The sequence below is a fragment of the Protomyctophum bolini genome (genome assembly GCF_963924005.1).
Source record: "Protomyctophum bolini genome assembly, chromosome: 24".
NCBI lineage: Eukaryota > Metazoa > Chordata > Actinopteri > Myctophiformes > Myctophidae > Protomyctophum > Protomyctophum bolini.
Window position 1 is genome coordinate 20,911,750 of NC_137885.1, and position 16,369 is coordinate 20,928,118.

The 16,369-nt window shown below is 46.7% G+C and overlaps 1 protein-coding gene across 1 annotated transcript in view; it reads right to left on the reverse strand.

Annotated features, from left to right (window-relative positions):
* LOC308311892 (general transcription factor 3C polypeptide 3-like) overlaps nt 1-14,610 on the reverse strand; it is a 66,780-nt gene extending 52,170 nt beyond the window's left edge. Inside the window, exon 1 of the mRNA XM_080758679.1 lies at nt 14,505-14,610. The gene's annotated coding sequence lies outside the window, so the exon portion shown is untranslated. The remainder of the gene's footprint in view (nt 1-14,504) is intronic.
* Between the last annotated feature and the right edge of the window lie 1,759 nt (nt 14,611-16,369).

Below are 16,369 nucleotides of genomic sequence, written 5' to 3' on the forward strand. Positions count from 1 at the left end.
ATTGTGTCCCATTTTCTCACAGTGTGTCGCATTGCAACACATTGTGACGCATTGACACTAGTGACCAGGGGTCCCCAGCTAAATGATTGTTTGGAACCAAATGGACCCTTATGGGTCTGTAACTCTGAGAGTGTACAAAATGGAACGAAATGGACCTGTTAAATGGGTCCATTTGGTTCCATTTTGTACACTCTCAGAGTTAAATTAACATTGTGAGCTTGTAGATCAGCTATCTTCAGCATGCAACCAAGAGTAAAATTACTTATAGTGGATCTCTTTTCCACTAGTCCCTTCCTAACATTTTAGTCTAGTTTTTATTTGTCGACGAAATTGTCAGTATATTTAGTCTTATAGTTTTAGTCATCATAGCTTAGTTTTCATTTAGTTTCCATTCATTTTTGTCAGTGGAAAAAAGGTAGTCGACGAACATTTTTCGTCTTAGTTTTAGTCGACGAAAACAACGCTGCTAGGGGGGGGGGGGGGGCGAGGAGCCTCATCCCTGCTCTGCACACCATGCACAAACAAACCCACTCGGACAACATCCTTTGTGACAGACAGGAGCCATCAAGCTCCTATACTATACCAGCCTGATCTGCATATCATTCTCTTCATGTTCTTTGGGATTATACTGACTTTCCTGCTTGATCCTGAGGCATGATTTGCATACAAACTACTGACACAAGCAGCACAACACAACACAGACTACTCCATAACACATGGCTGTTGTTGAGGATATCTGCGGTTTCACTGATTGTATATTGATTGATTATATTCACTACAATTTTCAATTTAGGCATTTAGCAGACTAAGCAACAACAAAAACATTGGTATTACATTAAATACATAAATAGTCATCATGAATCATACGGAAGCTAAGAAACCTAACTTTATGAAATTATGAAATATGCGTATACACTATAGAGTGCTATGTCTACATAAAAATCTAAATTACACTGTAAATGTAATACACTGTCTTCACTTCTTTGGATGTGTTTGGATTTAATTTGGAGACCTCGCAGCATAGGCTAAGGTTTTTTTTTTCTTTCTTTAAGATATCTTTTAGGAGCTTTTTCTGCCTTTATTGGACAGGGAATGGGGAGAGAGATGGCGGGTGACACTTGGCAAAGGTCGTCAGGATCTGGAGTCTAACCCGCGACATGCCATCAGGTTTGCTTAGCAGCCTAGGTGCCCGGACCGCTACACTATAGCCACCCGGGACACATATAGGCTAAGTTGAATTCTCTAATTAAAATGAAAGACATTTCAAGCAGTGTTGTGGCTCAGTGGTTTTGGCCACCGTTGTTTCTCATCCAGCGACATAATTTCTCTGAGCTTTAATTAGCACAACAACAAGGCTCCAATGCCATTGGCTTCTCCATGGCTCTTTTACACCAAACAGAATTCTGCAAAGCCATTCCAACTATCATGGAAAATGCGCTTTCGCGATGTAAACTAATTCAATAAATTGTCCTCTTTGTTTTAAGAGACACCAAATTATGCAAAGACACTTTGGAGTTACAGCATAAATGAGACATTTTGCCTGCATGGCTTTCATTAAAATTCAACGACCCACTGTTGGCAGCAAGACGCCATAAATCACAGACCCATTTTCTACCTGCCGGGGGAAAAAATGGCACACAAGTTCTCTCTCCGGTCGTCCATGTAAATGAGTCTGGTCGGTGTTGTGCTGTTGCAATGCGTGATTCACAAAGACAACCACAGCAGGGGTGGGCAACTTGGAAGCTGGAGAGGGCCTGACATGTTTATTTAATTTCAAATGCATAGGTTACTTATGCTAACTTTATGAACTTGAATGCAAATACATTAGACATATTTCTTTTTAAAGACAATACAATTCTAATAGGCCTACTATAGTCATTCAGCTACGAATATGGACTGAAATAATGACAGCTGGTCATATTTGTATGTTTGGAATTGTAAACAGCTGAAATAAATTTGACTATATCAATATTCGGACATTAACCTGCGGGCCACATAAGGTGAATGAGGGAGCCGCATGTGGCCCCCGGGCCGCCAGTTGCCCATGTATGGGTAAATGGTGCATTTATATAAGGCCTTTATCCAAGGTGCTTTACAGAGATTGTGCATTACATTCACCCATTCACACACGCATTCATACACCGATGCCGGAGGATATGCATGCAAACCACCAACCTGCACATCGGGAGCAATTTGGGTCTCGCTCATGGACACTTCGACACTAACTCTAGTCTGGGGGAGCCCGTGCTGGAACTGGGAACCTTGCGGTTTCCATCCTGTCACTCTATCCCTGAGCCACCAGCTACACAGTACACAACTCTGCTGCTCTGCTACAGTGAGCTATACAGTACACAACCACAGTCGTCTAACAAGTGTCTGTCTGTTCGAGGAGACTGCGGGGCTGGGCATCACTGAGTCGAGCCCCACCGATGGAACCAGAGCAGAGAAACATAACCGTGACGTGAGTGGTGAGCTTTTCTTTTGGAACAGTCTGACAGATTCACTGATCTTCTGCACGCTACATGGCCCGCAGCACGACAGAACTGGGGCATCTAACTCGCTTCAGGTGAGTTAAATAATGGAGTAAAAACAAGTCTAAAAGTGTGTGTGCGTGTGTGTGTGTGTGTGTGTGTGTGTGTGTGTGTATGTGTGTGTGTCCTTGTCCTTTTTTGAGTGAATTGAGGTTTTTCTCTGCACAGGTTTAATTTTTGTTCGTATCATTATGTTACTGTGCCGTCATAACTCTGGGCATGATGGGATTTAAAGACCCAATTTTACATTTCAAATCAATCCATATTGTGCTGTGGTGATGCTGCCCTAGGGCTCACCTCTGGGTTCAATCAGCCAATCTTTATGAAAGCTCATCTCTAACAGCATTGAATATTTATGACTCTCTCTCTCTCTCTCTCTCTCTCTCTCTCTCTCCCCTGTGGCCTGACAGGCCGAGACGTGCTAAAATATGACAGGTCTGATCCAGCTAGAGCTCCAAACCGGTCATAAATATGAGCCCTGTGTCATGGCAGCTTGATGATCTGTCTGTTCTAACTGTTATTTTCTATGTCCTTTAGGTTGGAGCTGCATTCTATCTGTGGAGAGGTGTGTCCTGGTGATTGCCTGGCTGGTCCCCATCTGGCAATCACCTGGCTGGCTACTTAAACCTGGCTGTGATGGCACACAGTGCTCAGTGATAATTCCCCTACGGCCAGTGCACACCTCTGTGCTGTTGTACTAGGTCAGTTATATTCTAAAGACTCAAGAACTTCTTCCGCTTCTCTACTGGCCAGTTCCTAATTTTACTCTCTCTTCTCAGTACCTGCCTGCCAGCCTGACCACTTCTCCACGCAGCTCCAACGAAGACCTAAGTATTATTTTCTGGAACCTGGGACCTTTTGGACTAAGCTATTTTTTGCCTTGAACGTTGCCTTGAACTTCTGTGTTTTGGAGTGAATAAAGACTCTATAGTTTTTGCATCTACCCAGTTTCCCTGTCTGTTCTGTCTGCTTCTGGGTTCCCTGTCTGCCTTGACAGTATCACTGAGCCATTATGAACCCAGCAGACTCAGACACCATCCACCAGGCTTTGGCTGGTCAGGCTGTGCTACTTGGAACTCATGATCAAGCTTTGAGAGAAATTATGGATGGCATGCGAGACCTTTCCAGCAACATGACCAGTCTACGCAGAGATCTAAGCACCAACGCTGCCCAGCCTCAACCCCTTCCCCGTGATGCGGATTCGGTGAGCCTACCTGCCGCACACCCTGGCTCCTCTCGGGAGCCTCATGCTCCAGCACCGGAGCGTTACGACGGTGACCTGGGCTCCTGTGGTGATTTCCTCCTGCAGTGTTCTCTCGTCTTCGATCTTCAGCCGCAGGCTTATTCCACTGAGCGGTCCCGCATCGCCTATCTTCTAGGCAGTTTGAAGGGAGAAGCCTTGGCCTGGGCGAGACCAGTATGGGAGAGCCAGTCCCACGTTTGTTATTCTTTCGAGGCATTCACCCAGGCTATGAGAGCCGTATTCGATCACCCTGTGAAGGGAAGGGAGGCGTCCAAGCGGCTGTTGAATTTGAAGCAAGGCTCCAGAAGCGTGGCGAAGTACGCTGTTGAATTTCGCTCCCTCGCCGCTGAAAGCAGATGGGATGACGTCGCGCTACAGGAGGTTTTTCAACATGGCTTGTCCGAGGCTATCAAGGATGATTTGGCAGCTCGCAACGAGTGTGACGATCTGGATTCTCTCATCTCCTTGACCATTCGCCTCGATAACCGGCTCCGCGAACGACAGAGGGAGAGAGGTGGGCGTTCCTCCCAGTCCCGTGTGTTCTCTCCCCGACGCTCTCCACCACGTGGGTCTTCGTCTTCCTCCGAGTATACCCGAGGGCCTCCGACCTCGAACGAGCCCGAGCCGATGCAGGTCGGTCGAGCTCGTGCACCGTTAACGACGGAGGAGCGCCAGCGCCGCCAGCAGAGCAACAGCTGTTTTTACTGTGGCAAGCCAGGCCACTTTATTCACCAATGCTCCCTGTTGTCGGGAAAAGACAGGGGCTCTCAGTCAGGAGGGGACTGATGGCCCAAACAACTCGTCACACCTCTACCACGAGAACTCCTCTCCAAGCGCAGCTGGTCATTAAAGGTACAGTGCACTCATTTTCTGCGTTATTAGATTCTGGCGCAGATGAGAATTTCATTGATGCCTCTGTGTGTGAGAAGCTTGATATTCCCCTTATTGATCTAGAAGTGCCTCTTAAGACCAAGACTTTGAGTGGGGAGTTGTTAGCCCTTGTCACCCAGAGGACTGAACCTTTAAGGCTGCACCTGTCCGGTAACCACCAAGAATTTATCAGTTTCTTTGTGTTGAGTTCCCCTGATATATCTCTGATTCTTGGAATTCCATGGTTAATGTTACACAATCCTCATGTTGACTGGAAGTCAGGCACTATTCGGAGCTGGAGTGTTTTATGTCATTCCTGTTGTCTCAAATCAGCCCTGGGCCCTAACCCTCTAATTTCTGCTCCTCCAGTAACTCCTCCTGACCTGTCCACCATTCCTTCTGAGTACCACGAGTTGGGAGAGGTTTTTAGCAAACAGCGGGCTCTCTCTCTCCCACCACACCGGCCATTTGACTGTGAAATTGTGCTACTGCCTGACGCCCCTCTGCCAGGAAGCCGCCTGTACAACCTCTCTCGCCCTGAACGTGAGTCTATGGAAGATTACATTCAGACATCTCTGGCTGCTGGCCTCATTCGTCCCTCCTCTTCACCTGTGGGGGCAGGTTTTTTCTTTGTTGGGAAAAAGGATGGCAGTCTGAGACCCTGCATTGATTATAGAGGCTTAAACAATATCACAGTCAAGAACCGTTATCCCCTACCACTCATTAACTCTGCGTTTGAACCCCTTGAGGGTGCCACTGTTTTTTCTAAACTGGATCTGCGCAATGCCTACCACCTGGTCCGTATCCGCAAGGGTGACGAGTGGAAGACGGCATTCAACACTCCCCTAGGGCATTTTGAGTACCTTGTGATGCCGTTTGGACTCACTAACGCCCCTGCCGTATTCCAAGCTATGGTTAACGATGTATTAAGAGACATGCTTAACCGTTTTGTTTTTGTTTTTCTTGATGACATCCTTGTCTTTTCTAAGAACCTGGCTGAACACGTCCAACATGTCCGCCTGGTCCTGCAGAGGCTCCTTGAGAACCAGCTTTTTGTGAAGGCCGAGAAGTGTGAGTTCCATGTGCCCAGCACCTCCTACCTGGGTTTCATCATCGCTGAGGGGAAGATGAGCATGGATCCTTCCAAGGTGACAGCGGTTTCCGAGTGGCCACAGCCGACCACCCGCAAACAGCTCCAGCGGTTCTTGGGGTTTGCAAATTTCTATCGCCGCTTCATCAGGAACTACAGCCGTGTTGCAGCCCCCCTGACAGCCCTCACCTCTACCACGACCAAGTTCAAGTGGACCCCTGAGGCTGCTGCTGCCCTCCAGCTGCTTAAGAGACTCTTCACTACTGCTCCTATCTTGGTTCAGCCTGACCCCTCCCGGCAGTTCATTGTGGAGGTCGATGCCTCGGATGTCGGGGTCGGAGCGATCCTTTCCCAGCGGTCAGCCTCAGACCAGAAGGTCCATCCTTGCGCCTTCCTCTCCCACAAACTCGATGCTGCTGAGAGGAATTATGATGTGGGGAACCGTGAACTTCTTGCCATAGTCCTTGCCTTGGAGGAGTGGAGACACTGGCTCGAGGGCGCTGAACATCCTTTTGTGGTTTGGACGGACCACAAGAACCTGGCCTACCTCAAGACGGCGAAACGCCTCAACTCACGTCAGGCCAGGTGGGCCCTGTTCCTGGGACGTTTTCTGTTTACCCTGACCTACCGCCCAGGCTCCAAGAACACCAAGGCTGATGCCCTGTCTCGTCAGTACGCTGCGGAGGAGGCCACTGCTCCGCCTGAGACTATCCTGCCCCCCTCCTGTGTTGTGGCTGTGCTCACTTGGGACTTCGAGTCAGCTGTTCTGGAGGCCCAACACACCCAGCCGGACCCAGGCACTGGTCCCCCAGGTCGCTTGTTCATTCCTGACTCGGTACGCTCCAGAGTACTCCAGTGGGCTCATGCCTCCCGGGTCAACTGCCACCCTGGGAGGAACCGCACCCTTGAAATTCTCCACCGTCATTTCTGGTGGCCTTCCATGGAGGTGGATGGCAGAGATTACGTGGCGGCGTGTTTAGTTTGTGCCCAGAATAAGACTTCTAACCGACCCAGCTCAGGCCTCCTTCGCCCGCTGCCGATCCCTCAGCGCCCTTGGTCCCACATTGCTTTGGATTTTGTCACCGGTCTGCCTCCTTCCGATGGGAACACTGTTATTTTGACCATCATTGACCGTTTCTCTAAGGCTGCCCACTGCGTTGCCCTCCCTAAGCTCCCCTCTGCCACCGAGACGGCCGGCCTCATGATTCAACATGTGTTCCGGATTCATGGCATTCCGGCTGATATCGTTTCGGACCGGGGTCCCCAGTTCACCTCTCAAGTGTGGAAGGCCTTTTGCACGGAGCTGGGTGCCACGGTTAGTCTGTCCTCAGGCTATCACCCCCAAACCAACGGTCAAGTTGAGCGATGGAACCAAGAACTGGAGACCACGTTACGCTGCCTAGCATCCTCGCATCAGTCTACCTGGTCGTCTCAGCTTGTGTGGGCTGAGTATGCTCACAACTCGGCAACTAGCACGGCTACTGGCATGTCCCCCTTCCAGTGTTCCCTTGGTTACCAACCTCCTCTATTCCCTGTTGAGGAGGGGGACATCGCCGTGCCCTCAGTTCAGGCCCACCTTCGCCGCTGTCGTCGAGCCTGGAAGTCTGCTCGTGCCGCCCTTAAGCGGTCTTCCCGAAGAAATGAGGCACATGCTAATCGACGGAGGACTCCAGCTCCTAAGTATCGACTGGGACAGAGAGTGTGGTTGTCGACCACCGATCTGCCCCTTCGGACAGAGTCCCGTAAGCTGTCTCCTAAATTCATTGGACCATTCCCCATTGACAAGATCATTAATCCGGCCGCGGTCCGCCTAAAGCTGCCCCGGACCCTTCGTATTCATCCAACGTTCCACGTTTCTCGTATAAAGCCAGTGGTCACGAGTGCTCTGTCCCCCCCTGTTCCGCCCCCTCCTCCTCCCAGGATGCTGGATGGTGGCCCGGTCTACACTGTGAGCCGTCTGCTCGATGTTCGCCGCCGTGGCCGGGGGTTCCAGTTCCTGGTGGACTGGGAGGGTTATGGGCCTGAGGAGCGCTGCTGGGTCCCCCGGCGCAACATCTGCGATCCTGCTCTCATCCGGGAGTTCTATCGCCAGCACCCGGGTCGACCTGGTGGGACGCCTGGAGGCGCCCGTTAGGGGGGGGTACTGTCATGGCAGCTTGATGATCTGTCTGTTCTAACTGTTATTTTCTATGTCCTTTAGGTTGGAGCTGCATTCTATCTGTGGAGAGGTGTGTCCTGGTGATTGCCTGGCTGGTCCCCATCTGGCAATCACCTGGCTGGCTACTTAAACCTGGCTGTGATGGCACACAGTGCTCAGTGATAATTCCCCTACGGCCAGTGCACACCTCTGTGCTGTTGTACTAGGTCAGTTATATTCTAAAGACTCAAGAACTTCTTCCGCTTCTCTACTGGCCAGTTCCTAATTTTACTCTCTCTTCTCAGTACCTGCCTGCCAGCCTGACCACTTCTCCACGCAGCTCCAACGAAGACCTAAGTATTATTTTCTGGAACCTGGGACCTTTTGGACTAAGCTATTTTTTGCCTTGAACGTTGCCTTGAACTTCTGTGTTTTGGAGTGAATAAAGACTCTATAGTTTTTGCATCTACCCAGTTTCCCTGTCTGTTCTGTCTGCTTCTGGGTTCCCTGTCTGCCTTGACACCCTGTCCTTCACTAAAGTGAGATGAAGGTGAGCGCCTGCCCACGCGCCTCCATCGGTTCCAAACGAGCGGCTTCCGTCCGTCCGTTCGGCGCAAGCGGTTAATTTATCGCCTGTGCATTTGGATTCCACCGTTGTGTCACACTTATCTCTGTCAAGTGCTCCCGGCGCGGCCGTCCCGCGGGCGTGTGATATATGCCCCCCCCCCCCCGATTTAAATCTCATCTATCGAGTGTGGCTGACAGGAACTAATTCACAGCACTGCCGAAATGCCGGCAGCCATCGACCCGGAATGGCACGGCAGCTATCAGTAACGCAGATCGATATTTATGCTTAGTCTTTACATTTAAATGTGAAGATATTTGCATGTTTATTGCATGGGGGGGGGCTAATGTACCGATCACACTTGACTTACAATTAAAAGTCTTTCATCAAACGCTCCTAATTTGTCGCGGCGACACTTACAGTAAGAGGAGAGAATGACATAGTGCAACATAACACTTTAGCATTGATTTGTTTTGCAGAGGCGCTACATGCAATCTCCAAACCAATGCACGGAGTGTGTGGTCACATCGAATGGCCTCCGTCCAAAATCGACTTTTACTTGATGCATATTTATCAAAATGCTTAAAAGTTTGTCAGATTGTAGACAAGATTAATAGCATCTGTGAGTTCTGTGGCGAAACTTCGTTCAATCTGTGACCTTTGAGTCTTTGCGAGCAGCGAGTAGTAAATACCAAGTCTGTATCTGATAGTCCTTATATTCTCCCTGGACTCCCGACAGCGCATGAGCGCGCCTGGCCTACATAACCAAACATGCACACAGAAGCACGTGGAAACTGGCTGTGGTTCCTAAACCCTTTCAGCCCCGTGAGCCAAAACAGAAATGAGATGTTCACCCGGGACCCAAGCTATAGTGAAAATAGCAGATCTACAAGCTCACAGTCACAACGGAAGCGACACGTGATCGGCTGTTTTCACTATACTTCTTATAAAATATTTGTTCTAATTTGTGGAATGTCTTTCTTTCATTTCTTCATGACATCAGTGGCAAAAATCATTGGATTTTGTTATTAAATTAATGAACATTTTAGCTTTTTTGTATGTTTTGAAACAACAATAATTTAAAACAAAATGTAAGAAGCCAAAAAAATACAGGGACCCATAAAAATGTGTCTGCGACCCACAAATGGGTCCCGACCCACTGTCTGGGAAACAGTGCTGTGTATACAGCATAGGCTTTGTTGCGACTTCAGACACAAAAGTCGAACGGGTTTGTTGGAAACTTACTGTATAGGCACGGCTATACAGTTGAGAGGATAATCAAACTTAAAAAAGTTTCCACAGCCCATGCAGGCGCTTAACACTGAAGAAGTAATCCGCTGATTGCAACGCTATAGCTCATGGGGAACGAGAGCAGCACAACAACACAGGTGTTATCGTATACAGTCCTACAGTCGATCCCTTTATCCCTTCTGTTCACCCAAAACGGCTGTTTCAAAGTTATAATTATAGAACAACAGTGACCCATATATCCATTCATTGTCTGTATATAGCATTGGTCGCTGCGACACTCTTTGGAATTATTCTCTCTATTTGTTTACACTGAGTAATTAGACGTGTTAGTGTCATCTAGTGTTGATGTCGTCAACTGAAACTATGACGAGAGCTGAATAGAAACTAAATAAAAACTATATGCTATGATGACTAAGGATGGCACTTGGTCTCAAAGTGAGGAACCGCAAACAGCCGCTTGCCACGACTGCTCTCGGCGAGCCCTTGCTTTTCACCTCGACATAACCGAGTCTGCACAGATGGCACATTTTCCACATAGGCAATTTAGTCCAAGGCCGTTTTCTTTTAAACGCACACGGTTTACTTTCCTCCAAGGACAGGTCATGAAGAGGCCATGTTAACCACTTACATTCTCCATGCTTAGTAAAACTGACACTAAGTAAACTGACATGCAAAGTGCTTTTTTTCCCTCATCTGCACCAAATCCCTGCGCTGAAAATAACTGATCTACAAGCTCACAGGGCATGCATGCCACGCCGTGTCCAGGATAAAACACTGTTCTTCTGAAACTCGCCATCTATTCTTGTTCTGAGAAATGAAAGCTACTAGACTGGTGTCCGGCTGTAGAGAACAGAGTCGGTAACGATGGAAGTTGGAGATCCAAATATCAACGGCTATGCAATACCCGTTGTACCCGTGTCAGAGTACCCGTTCCAACTCGTCGACCAAATCGACACCGGGCACTGCACCCCCTGCGGGGTGGGGGATGGTGTCGAATTTGATGTCGCTGGGGCGAACGGTTCTCGAGTTACGTGCATTACAGACGTACACGTACAGTAGAGACAGAGACATGGAAAGATAGAGTCCACGTGAGAAATTGCCAAGAAACAGAAGATCACACACTTGAGTGAACAGCACAAATATAGCTCTAACCGGAATTTAAAGAGAAGTGAGAGGCCACAGTACAGTACCAGTACATCCGAGTCTCTAGTTTGAGAAATGGACGCCTCACAGGCCCTCAAATAGCAGATTCGTTAAACCAGTGGTTCCCAAAGTGGGGTCTGCGGACCCCCAGGGGTAACTGAGGGAGTTCCAGGGGGTCCCCAGCTAAATGATAGTTAGGAACCAAATGGACCATTATTGGTCTCTAACTCTGAGAGTGTACAAATGGAACCAAATGGACCCGTATTTGTACACTCTCAGAGTTAAGTTATCATTTATTTTGCAATATAAATTGGGGGTCCCAGAGATAGAAATGCCATTAAATGGGGGTCCGTAGACTGATGCATGTCAAACTGGGGGTCCCTGAAATTAAACGGCTTGAGAATCACTGCTAGAGCTGTAAAAATCTTCTCTTATGGGGGTCCCTGGAATATCCTTTCAAATGGGGGTCCGCGGGGCTAATGAGTGTCAATTTGGGGGTGCCTGACATGAAAAAGTTTGGGAACCACTGCATTAAACGATACCCGCAACACAGGCACGTCTCAACGTCAACAGGATGGTGGCCTTCTGGGCAGAGGGGCAAAGACAACGCCATATCTGAGATTGGCCAATAAAAGGAAAAAGATTATGAGGGGAAAAAGAACAAAGAAATTGGACAAGAGGAAGATTGGAATATGGGCAGACAAAGTGAAACGTTTGAGGCGTTTGGATCATAAAAGAAAATCGTTTGAGATAAATTAAAAGATGCTGGAGGAATGCTTGATGTCATCTGTCAAGCATCGTTGCAGGACATATACTATGGTCTGGTGGGGATGATTTTTGTGATGGTGAAGTGGCAGCTTTGTTCAGGGTGAAATAAGGACAGCTGTCACTCAGGAATGACGAATAAAAGTGTTAGTTCATTAGAGAACATGACATTTTCTGACCCCAAACCTTTGAGGTAGTTGGTAGTTGTATATAATGAGATGACACTACATCAATGAGTCAACTGTGTACAGTTTGGCAGTTCAGTAGCTTGTCAGTGCAATTGTCAGAAACAATTCAGTTCTGTCAGAAACAGAACATTGTCAGTGAGAAAGGAGGGTCATTCGCCACGGTGATATATGTTAATTGTATTCAGATTTCCTGAATACAATTAACTGCTGGACACTTCTTTTCAGTAGCAGAGCAGTGGAATTAGCATTAGGCAAATATGTGAATAAATAATGAATAAACGTGCATTTTCAGAAAACCCTCAAGAAAAGATCAGGACAGCGTGACGAGAATTATTTATATCCTCTATATTCTCTGTGTCACATGGAACGCTCTGCAGATGTCCATCACTGTTGAAAGTATAACCCATTCTGACCTGAGACCAGATTATATAAATGTCTTCTACATCCTGACAGTTTTCAAAAAATAGCAGACCTACAAGCTCATAGCGCGACACTCGGTGGCGCGCTATGAGATTGTAGATCTGCTATTTTTCAATAGCTAAAGCATAACGCAATGCTAACAACAAAAGGGGTGCCAGCCCGCCCACAATGGGATAAGGACCTGCATGCTTCAAGCAGATCACTGCTTTCTCAATGAGCTCTAGGTTCCTTTTCACAATACAAACACTACCTCTTCCAAATGCAAATACCATTCCCTTTTGAGCGTATGGAATACTGTAGGTAGTACATTTTATAGTGGATGGATGCACTCACTGTGGGGGGGGGGGGGGCAATGGAAAAAGTAAACATACAATACAATACATACAATAAAAAAAGTAAAATGACCCCCAGAATGATATGTAATTGGCCGCCGACCCCCATCTGAAAATGTCGTTCCAAGGACCCCCCCCCCCCCCCCCCCAGAAGCAAATATTTGAGTTAAAACATTTGCTGTGAAAGCATACTGATACTATGGATACGTTTTCACGATTTAAGAAAAGCAGATCTACAAGCTCATAGCTACAAGCTTGCATATCTGCTATTTTTCAATAGCTAAAGATTAAAATACTGGTTAAAAGTGGTTCAAATCTGACACAGATGTGTTCCAGCAGTGTTCATTCTTTCAGAATATTTTGAATTAGTCTGTTGAATAACACACCATTTAGTCTTCTTAAAAACCTTAGTCTTAGTCTAAATGTAATATTAATTTTGCCAGAAAAGATTTAGTCTTAATTAGTCTTTTGAATTTGAAAAACACACCATTCCTATTTAGTCTTCTGAAAAACCATCATTATTTTAGTCTTAGTCAACAAAATGAACAGTGCGTTCCAGCTCTTAATGGGCGAGTGCCTCCCACATCTCCAAACGCTCGCAGTCGTCCGCTCCGCCCTGCTCGTTATAAGGCTCATTTACCACAAGCCACGGCATAATCGCTCGCGTTTCATTTTCCCCGAGCTCCCCCCACCCCATTTTCGCACAGAGTTATTTAGCCAATTACAGAGCCAGCTTTCCATTAGTCCGTGCATTGTGTCAAATTGCGTTGCACTGTAGGGGTTGATCAGTTTGGGATGCAGTCGGTGTACAGCGAGTGGCGATAAGAAGCTATGAATAACAATGATCCCACTGTTGTGTTGTCGCGCTGGCTGGCCGAGCGCATCTGTGCTCCAAACGACTGTGGATAATGTCAATTTCCGAGCGACGTCAAACTCATTAACTGATAATGTACGCTGGCTGTGTGAAGGGGCTTCTTCGCTTACTCCCTTTCCAATAAAACAACACAGCAAATAAAACAAACACACATTACATGGGAATGTGGGAATAAAACAATCCCATTTATGGCCTACGCGCTCAAAAACAGGTTCCTAAAATTGATCAAAATCTTGTATCTGAGGTTGAGAGGTCTTTGGGGAACTAAACATCAGATTTGTATTTATTTATCCCATTTTGCGCGGGAACCCATTTTGGTGTTAGCATTATGTTATGCTTTAGTTATTGAAAAATAGCAGATCTACAAGCTCATAGCGCGACACTCGGTGGCGCGCTATGAGCTTGTAGATCTGCTATTTTTGAAAAATCGAAGAGCGGCTGACATAGAAGACATTTTTAGAATCTGATCTCAGGTCAGAATGAAAACTGTCAGGATGTAGAAGACATTTTTAGAATCTGATCTCAGGTCAGAATGGGCTATTTCCTCCCAGACAGTTTGACAATGAAATGGCACGGCGAGGCACTGGGAAACGGGTGAAAGTGCTTCCCACATCTTGTGTTTATCTTCGCCAAGTGGAGAACAGAAGACATTTTTCATTTTCTTGGCACAAGTCCCAGAGGACTGTGGCCGCTTACTGGGATGATGCCCGGAACGAATGTATACACGCATACATGCACGAACGTAGGCACGCACGTAGACAAGCACACACGCACGCTGTACGTTGCATATCTACCGTTCGCTTGTTTGTGTCACCGTGAGTACTTAATTCAACACAGAGCGTAAATATCACGCGCCAATAAAGCAAGGCAAAGACTGTACAGTATGTACGGCAGTATATGAATAGTTTGGTGTGAAATATTCACCCGTATCATATATAATATATATATATATATATATATATACACTACGTATATTTACTTGAAGACCTTTACATGCCCCCCCCACCCCCCAGACACACACACACGCACACACCCCTTTCATGGGGGAGGTAAATTGGTCACAGAGAGAACCGTCAGATCATATCCAGTGATTACCTCATTTAGCTGTGTGCTATCTGGTTCTGACGTCTCTGTATTCTGGGGGAGATACCTGGCGCTGTCCATGGTGCAGACATATCTTGGCCATGGTGATGAACTGTCCATGGTGCTGAACTGTCCATGGTGCTGACATGCCGTGGCCATGGTGCTGAACTGTCCATGGTGCTGACATGCCTTGGCCATGGTGTTGAACTGTCCATGGTGCTGACATGCCTTGGCCATGGTGTTGAACTGTCCATGGTGCTGACATGCCTTGGCCATGGTGCTGAACTGTCACACACACGTGGAGGACTTTCCTCAAACAGATCGCAGCAGCCTGAATGAATGAATGAATGAATGAATTAATGCATGAATGAATGAATCCTTCTCACAACACAAACACCGCCTCTTCCATTCCCCTTGGGGTCATGGTGGCATAGCAAGGTACAACAGTAGTGAATACATTCATTGTGTGAGCCGACAAATAAAACTTGATCTTTTTTTTTAATTCAATAAATACAAATATGCATAGTATAAAATCAACTTTTTTTTTTTTTTTAATCGCAAGTCATCAAAAAGAAGAAAAATAAGCACTCAAAAAACAAATGTCGAAAGCACTCAAATATGTTTCCCCCGGGATGCACTTTACCGAATGCAGGTTGTCTCGGCACCCCCCCCCCACCACCACCCCTCCCTCCCCCACGTTCAAGTAATATAAAATAGAATCCTCTGTATGTATGTAGCCTGTGTGTCCATTGCATGGCTAGAGACAAATAACGGGACATTTACATGTGAACAAAAAGTTACATTCACCGAGGAATGCAAGCGTGGGATATCTTCACGATGGTGTGTGTGTGTGTGTGTGTGGAGGATGTCAAGGCGAGCGCTGCATCTGAATTATATGTACAATACAAAGATCTGTATAGATCTGTTGTAAGAAAATATGTCAGATTTGGAAAGCAATATATTCATCTGGTTCTGCTCTGCCTCGTTTCAGGAGCTTTCCTAAAGCAGTGCTTCTCAACCTTTTCAGGTGCATTTATATCACTTCAGCGTAGAGGTCTTCACAGGTCCAATTTGACCAACCCAAACCCAAATTGACCCGCAACAAATGTACCCAGAACCGAATGAACCTGCTGCTCCGAACCGAAAAGCACAGAGAGATGTCGTAAACGGAGCTGAACGGCTGTTATAATAAATATGAGGACTGTATACCCATACAAAGCCTGAAAGGTCCGAATTCCATGAGACTTCTTTCTTACCTAAACGTAGCCCGCTCGTTGGTGCTTCTGACAGCACAGCTGGTCATTAACGTGTGAATGTATAATCCCAGAGTAGACCAGTCAATCATTGCAGTTTGTAAATAAAAAATAAATCCACGTTTTCTTTAGATGTGTGTGTGTGTGTAATCTTTCTTCTTAGCCACTGCTAATGTAAATACACCGTTAATTTATGTCACAGAAGATCAGACCATATTTTTTTTTATTGCTTATCATTATATTCGGCTTGGAGTTTCCATTGTGCTTTGCAGAACATATCAAGTTCAACACGCTATGACAACTCGATTGTTTTACCAAATTTGAACATATATATATATATATATATATATATATATATATATATATATATATATATATCTGCCCCGACTTCTAACCTTTGTTGTTTGTATAGCGCCACTACTTCCTTACTAAAGTCACATGACGCAAGGCACGCAGGCCGCTGGCCGGAGGAGGAAAAAAAAGGGGCGGGGGGGGGGGGAGCAGGGACAGCTGTGACAGCCAATCGCCGGGTCCACTCGGGTTATTCGTGATTACCCGAGCACCGACACATAGACGGGAGCCGCTCCGAACCTACCCGGAAGTCACTTCTTGTAGTTGGAACTG